The sequence below is a fragment of the Triticum dicoccoides genome, unplaced genomic scaffold (assembly GCF_002162155.2).
Source record: "Triticum dicoccoides isolate Atlit2015 ecotype Zavitan unplaced genomic scaffold, WEW_v2.0 scaffold10418, whole genome shotgun sequence".
NCBI classification, from domain to species: Eukaryota; Viridiplantae; Streptophyta; class Magnoliopsida; order Poales; family Poaceae; genus Triticum; species Triticum dicoccoides.
The window spans coordinates 573-8,045 of NW_021171381.1; the positions used below are offsets into that span (position 1 = coordinate 573).

The window sequence follows — 7,473 nt, forward strand, 5'->3', positions numbered from 1 at the left end:
AACGCAGTGCTCAAGAGGTAGCAGACGCCGGTGGGGGAAAGACGATGCGGCAGGGAGGGGATTTGGGGGAAAATGGTACGGGCGATGGAGGTGGTTGCCCCTCTTTATATGATGGGACGTTTCGGGCATGTCCATGGACACGTGCTACCCCATGACCATGCACGCATGACCGCAGTCTTGCATGCGCCCACGTATATGCCGCCCCACACATCAGAGTTAACGGTTAAAGGCATTGACCCGACGGCAACGTCCGTTATAACCTGTTTTGAGGATTTCGGGCAAGGGAGTGGGGAAAAGTGAGCAAAACTTAACCAAGTGGGGATGAATGAGTAGAGCTAAGGAACCAGGGGCACAGAAATAAAAAACCCAAAAACAAAATAGATAGAAGGCGACTATACAAATGAAAAGAAAAAATACATGAAACTAAAATGCAAGAATACTGGAAGGTCAAACAATGGCATTTTATTGGGATTTTGTAAGGTAAGCATTAATGAGTTTACAGCAGGGTCCTTTCAACAACACTGGGATCTCATCAAGGGTGATCTAGTGCCGGCGATTCTTGGTTTTTTGAATGGTGGTGAGCTACCTTATGGCTTTAACGGTATGTCTATCACACTTATACCTAAGGTACGAAATCATTAGTCCATCACTCAATACCGGCCGATTTCTCTATGTCCTGTACCCTACAAAATTGCTGCCAAGATGATTACTAACCGCTTTAAAGAGTTGATGGACACAGTTGTTAATCAGGAACAAAGTGCTTTTGTCCCTGGTCATCCTGATCACTGATAACGTGGTGGTGGCCATTGAAAGTGTCCACACAATGAGAGAAGGAAGAAGGGAAAGAATTACTTGCGTGCTATCAAATTAGACATGATGAAGGCCTATGATAGAGTTGAATGGCATTACCTGGAGGTGATCATGGTCAAGCTTGGTTTTAGTGCTCAGTTCGTGAACATGGTACTGAAGTGTGTCTCTTCTGTCCGGTTCTCGGTGAGGCTGAATGGGGAGTTGCTTCCATTCTTCACCCCGTCAAGGGGGCTGCAGCAGGGCTATCCCATGTCCCCATTCCTTTTCTTACTTTGTGCCGAAGGACTCACTTCATTGCTCAATTATTATGGTGGTATTCATATTGACAGGGGCATCCGTGTATCTTATCAGGCACCTTGGGTGAGTCATCTTCATTTTGCCAATGATAGTCTCATCTTCATCAGTGCAACATAGGAGAGTGCGGACTGGCTCAATTCAATATTATTGATATATGCTACATGCGCAGCTCAGGCAGTTAATCACGAAAAGAGTGCCATCTTTTTCTCGCCCAATACACCGCATACAAGACGAAAAGCAGTCAAGCTAATTCTTGGTGTTCATGTTGAAGCATTCAATGACAGATATCTGGGCTTACGGACTGAGGTTGGGAGAATCACTAGCGGGACTTTCGACCACATCGGGGACAGATCCAGGAGTAAAATGAATGGCTGGGTGGAGCAGCTACTAGCTTGCGTTGGGAGGGAAACGCTTGTTAAATCAGTGATCCAGGCCATCCCAACATTCAGTATGAGTTGCTTCCGTCTGACAAAGAAGGTATGCAAAGGTATCATTGCTAGTATGGACAAATTCTAGTGGAGTGGATCTCTTGATCGACGATCTATGCATTGGCTATCTTGGGAGAAATTTGCATCACCGAAGTGTCAGGGTGGAATGGCTTTCGCGACCTTGAGTTATTCAACTTGGCACTACTTGGCAAGCACGGATGGAGGTTTATTACAAACCCTAACTCTTTATGTGCCAAAGTGATGAAGGGGCGCTAATTTCCGGATTGTGATTTCATGGAGGCTTAGGTTCCACAGACGTCTTCAGCTATCTGGCGAGCTATTATCGCCGGGAGGGAAGCTCTCTGTGTTGGTCTCATTAAGAGGGTGGGGACGGCAGCACTATCTCCATTTGGGAAGATAAGTGGATCCCGGACCTCTCCTCTTTGTCCCCTACGGTGATGCCGGGAGGGACGACCCGTGCCACCGTCGAGGAGCTCATTGACCATGACAATTGGCAGCGGGAACTGATTCACAATGTGTTCATTCGACCAGATGCCGATACCATTCTGAATATCCCCTTACGCCGCGGTGGGGGTGATGACTTTCTAGCTTGGGCTTTTGAAAGAAGTGGCATCTACTTCGTAAAATCTGCAACCGTGCTCTCGTGACTCGGAAAGAGCATGCAGCTCAAGAGGAAGGAACGGTTACAGACTCCTCACAGACTAATGAACGGATGTGGAAGTCACTTTGTAAACTCAAGGTCTTACCAAAGGTACGTGTATTCTGGTGGCGGGTTATTCATCGCATTCTTCTAGACGAGTGCACTCTTCGGTATCGCCATATTAAACCTATAAGAAGATGCAATGTCTGCCATTCAATGGATGATGATCTTATGCACGCCTTTGTGCATTGCTCTCATGCCAAACTTTTCTGGGAGCAAGCCCATGGCCTCTTTAGCATTCGACGGCCGCGGTTGCATCCCGACACATTGTCTCGTGATCTCATAAGTGATGATCAATTCACGGACATTGAGAGGGCCCAAATGATCTTTGTTATGTGGGCAATTTGGCACTCGAGAAATCGGGTGACTCATGATGATGACTAGCTGGAGCCTTTTACTTCGGTGAGTCGGATTCGAGAGGACTTGGCACTGCTGGACATCCCCCGGTCTCATGTTTTTTTGCTATCAGGTCATGGATGGAGACCGTTGAATTCAGGTGTGGTTAATCAATACGGATGCAGCATTGAGTATGGGCTCTGACAAGGTGGGTGTGGACGGTGTAGCACGGTCTAACACAACCTTGTTGGGTGCTTGGAGTAAACCTCATATTGGGGTCGCGGATCCATTCATCGGTGAGATGTTGGCGCTTCAAGATGGAGTTATCTTCGCAAATCTACGGGGCTTCTCACATGTGATAATGGAACTGATTGCCTAGAGATTGTTAATCTTTGGAAAACTCCCCACACCAGTCTCTCTGTGGTGGCACCTTTACTTGTAGAAATTGGAGAGCTAGCTGCTACTTTTTCTTCTTTTGTTATTCAACATGTAAAACGAGCAGCCAATGTACCAGCCCACCTTTGTGCGAAACATGCCTGCACACTGGTGGTCACCGAGAGTTGGACTGACTCGAGACCCTCCTTCCTGCTCACTAGCCTGTTGGTTGATGATGCCAAGAGTTCTTTCGCTGAATAAAAGCTCTCAGGTTTGAACGGAAAAAAGGTAAGTTGGCTGGTTTTTCTCTTAAATTTAAGCTGGCTGGTTTTTCTCTTAAATTTAAGCTGATTTTTATGTGACATCAAACTAGTTAATTATGGTGCCTATGCCTCCTCCCCATGAAAAGGCTAGGTTTTCTATATCTCCCTCCGGCACCGCCGCTGGTCCATCTCGTCTCCGGCGGCCTTAGGACCATGGCCGCGCGGTGGATCCCGGTCCTTGCTGGTGGGAGGGCTCTGTCTCTAGATGTTCCTTCGAGTTTTGTTAGGGTTTGTGACCCATCCAGGAAAACGAGACGGTGGCGGCTTAGTGAAGATGGGAGAAGGTTCTTCCATCTAGTCTCCGTTCCGGTGGTGCGTCTAGCATCGTCGGTGGGCGTGTGGAGGTGTGTCTCTGGCGGATCCGTCCTTGGTGGATTTGCTCGAATCTTATCGTAGTTTGTCTATGTTCATGTGTCTTCAAGTTGGATCCTTCCGATCTACGCTACTCTTCAATGGTGGCGGTTGCTGTTCTATTGCACCGGTCCTATGAGGCCTTAGCACGACGACTTCCCGACTGCAAGTGTTTCCCGGCTCCGGCGAGGGAGGGGTGTTGGCGGCGGCGCAACTTTGGCTCGTTTCAATGCTTGTAGTCATCGCTAGGTGGTCCATGGATCCGGATGTAATTCTTATTATGTCTAGTGTTCGTTGTACTGCCATGATTAAAGATGAATAGATTGTGAGTTTTTTCGCTAAAAAACTAGTTAATTATGTTAATTGTGATGATCCATCTAGTTCACTAACCTCACCACCAGTTTTTCTGGAACCGTTCTCAACTCTCAAACCCTAGAGAGGAGATTTTCTGGATGCACTGCATCCCCATCTCTTGTCCAGTGGTAGGTCGCCACCTTCTCCACTGCTGATATGGGAGTGCGGGAAAGCCCTGATCTACCATATGGATCTCTAGTATTCCCCTCTTTGATGCTTTTACTGGGGTTGCGCGGCAGCGCCGTTGGTGTGGCGAATAAAGCTTCTTGCATGGGTCGATGACAGGTGGCTACTTGACCCAACGACTTGATCGATTACATGGGTCGAGTTGTCGTTTACTTCGACTCCAGCTCTTGCTTTCCATCGGTAGTGACAACCACTTGCCCACGTCGTTAACCCGGCTGGCCTATCCTAGCCCACGGTTAATCAACCAACTAATTAACATGCATGCATGCATGCATGGTTATTTGACCGTAAGATAAAATGGTAATCCTGCATGCAAGTAGCATAAATGGACACAGATGTAATTAGTCCAGGCATTCAGTGGTGGTGTAGGCTTAATTACCTACTCAGACAAGGTGATCCTTGGTGCCGGCATGAACGTGGTTTGGATTTTTGCCATCTGCTAGTACAATACCCTCCAACTCCAAATTCAACTACCAAAACTTCCAGGTCGCTGCCTCCTCTGCTCTAATGTCAACTATTCAGGCCTGGAGCTAGACGTGTTCATCAGTGGATGCTTGCATGCATGTGTTTCAGAACTATTGACCAACGTCGATGCAATCACGATTAGAAGTCAGTCATCTCGTTTACTTTTACCTGCACCAATTAAGGAACTAATTATTCTAAACCTCCACCTAAAGTTGAGACATGACTTTGTCAACAACTCCACCAGCACCCCCAACATGCATGGCCAGAAGCACCACTATAAATATCCATTGATGTTTCACTTAGAACTCACCTCATCTTGCAAGAGTACACACTTCGATAAAACACACACAATGGTTGGCACAAAGCTAGTAGCCCTCGGCTAGGTTGTCCTCTTGAGCATTGGACTGGCCAATGCTGCAAGGGTGGTTAGATTCGGCAGTGGAAGCGTCACGGGAATGGGAGCAGGAGGAGGAGAGGGTGGGGGAACTATGAGTGGTGGTGGCTCAGGTGCTGGGAGTGGAACTGGGTCTGGCATGAGTTCTAGTAGTGGTAGCCATGCAAGCGGTGGAGGTGGAGGTGGCGGCGGAGGCGGTGGCCAAAATGGTGGAACTGGATATGGTAACGGGTCTGGCTCTGACTCCGGTTCCAGTCAATATAGTCAAGGATCTTCATATCCTTATGGTGGTGGCTATGTTGGATATACTAGCGCTGGCGGTGCCGGTGGTGGTGGTGGTGGAGGGAAAGCTAGTGGTCATCAAGGATCTAGTGGATATGGGGCTGGTAGTGGCACTGGTTATGGCTCAGCTACAACTACTAACAACTGGTATAGACAAGGTAGTACAAATGCAAATGCTTGTGGAAACGGTGGTGGCAATGGCGGAGGAAGAAATGGTGGGAGTGGTGCAGGCAAAGGTGCTGGATCTGGGTATGGCAATGCCAACCCCTAGTCCCCTTCATGTGAGCAATCTAAAAAAATGGAGCCCAACCTACTGTACTGTGTCAAATTGATAGCTTTGACTCTTTTTTAATTTATTTGTTATCATCTTACATATTTTCAAATAAGGGCTTCATTGTTCTAGTGGAAAATGTACTAGTGTTTGTGATATATTACAAGAATGTTACATGGCAATGTATCACGATTAAGTTATATACCATCATTTTGGCCAATTGACATGCAATGTCAGCTCTTTGCTCGTATTATGGTGATGTAACATAAGTTGCTCACTTATGGTGAAGTACCAAAAATTATCATTTTAATGATACATGTCATTTCACGAACGACGTCAGTCATGTAACACATAACTCACATCCACCACTTCTGTTTTGCATATACTTCTCTCGATGGGTAGTGCTTCTAGGGAGTTCCAAGGCTATGAACCCCCATCATGAGACCACACCCCAATATCCTTCACATCCTCTATCACAGACACATTGCTTTGAGAGAGTGGTGATCATCACAAGCTGTACTAGGTCACACCTATCATGACTTTGTGCCATGAAGTCATGAATGATGGGAAGGTGCATGGTCTAATTTTCTTTTATTCATATTTTTATTGCATTTTCAAATTTTTTTTGTATGATCGGCTTGTTAGATTAGAAAGTTAGCTTTACAACTTTGGAACTTCGCTTATGTCGATCACAATGACGAAAATTGTTATTCGAATGTTGTGCTTTCCATTTTTTAATGAACATATCTTTTAAAGTTATGGTTGTCCAAAGTTGCTTTCTTTTGGGGTCAAAAACGTTAATTCTTTCTATGAAGTCATGTATTAATTTTTTTTAAAGCTTGTACGTTTTTTTACAGTTTTGGCTGTTCTTACACTTTCCAAAATTTGATTTCCACTCAAGATGCAAAGTTTGTTCTCCAGTCTCCAATAGTTTTTATTGAAATGTCTAGGGGCACCGAATAATTTTTCTACAAAACTATTTTTTAGCCCAAACAGGGGGTTTCATTTATTTATAATAATGTATTTGCAATCCTTCAGAAGGAGCTAAAAAATAGCAAAGGGTGCATCTAGGATCCAGATGGATTTTTTTGCGCTCCTAGCAGCTACCTGCACGAGAGCACAAGCAACCTTATTTTCTACTTCCCCCGTCCCAAAATAAGTGTCTCAAGCTTAGTACAACTTTGTACTAGGGCTAGTACAAAGTTGAGACGGTTATTTTGGGACGGATGGAGTACCTGCCGTCCCGGAAAAACGATATCATCCTCTAGACCTCCCCGTACTGGTACATTGCAACAATCTGTTGTCTCCTCCATCCTTCAGGGTATTGATGAGTGACATGCTACCAGACTCAATGACAAAAGACATAGTAGCTTCTTCCTGGAAAAGCCTAATACCCTCTGTACGCTGACCCATCCACTTCCTTAGGAGCATGACACCACCACTAGCTACCGGAACCGCCATTAGCACATGTCCCCTGCAGTTCCTTGCAACTGCCCCGAAGGCTACAAAGCATGAGGACATGTCAAAGTGGGCATCAATACTTACTTTAGTCTAACCCGGTGGTGGGGGAGATTGATACATCTCCAACATATCTATAATTTATGAAGCATTCATGCTATATTATCATGTGTTTTGAATGATTATGGGCTTTATTATACACTTTTATATTACTTTTGGGACTAACCTATTAACCGGAGGCCCAACCATATTACTGTTTTATTGCCTGTTTCAGTATTTCGAAGAAAAGGAATATCAAACAGAGTCCAAACGGAATGAAACCTTCGGCAGTGTTATTTTTAGGAAGAATGTGATCCTGGAGACTTGGAGTTCACGTTAGAAGATCCCCGAGGACTCCACGAGATAAGAGGGCGCCCCCCCCC

The 7,473-nt window shown here is 45.7% G+C and overlaps 1 pseudogene; it reads left to right on the top strand.

Annotated features, from left to right (window-relative positions):
* The first annotated feature begins 4,996 nt into the window (after positions 1 to 4,996).
* LOC119342761 lies at positions 4,997 to 5,735 on the top strand (annotated as a pseudogene).
* Positions 5,736 to 7,473: the final 1,738 nt, after the last annotated feature.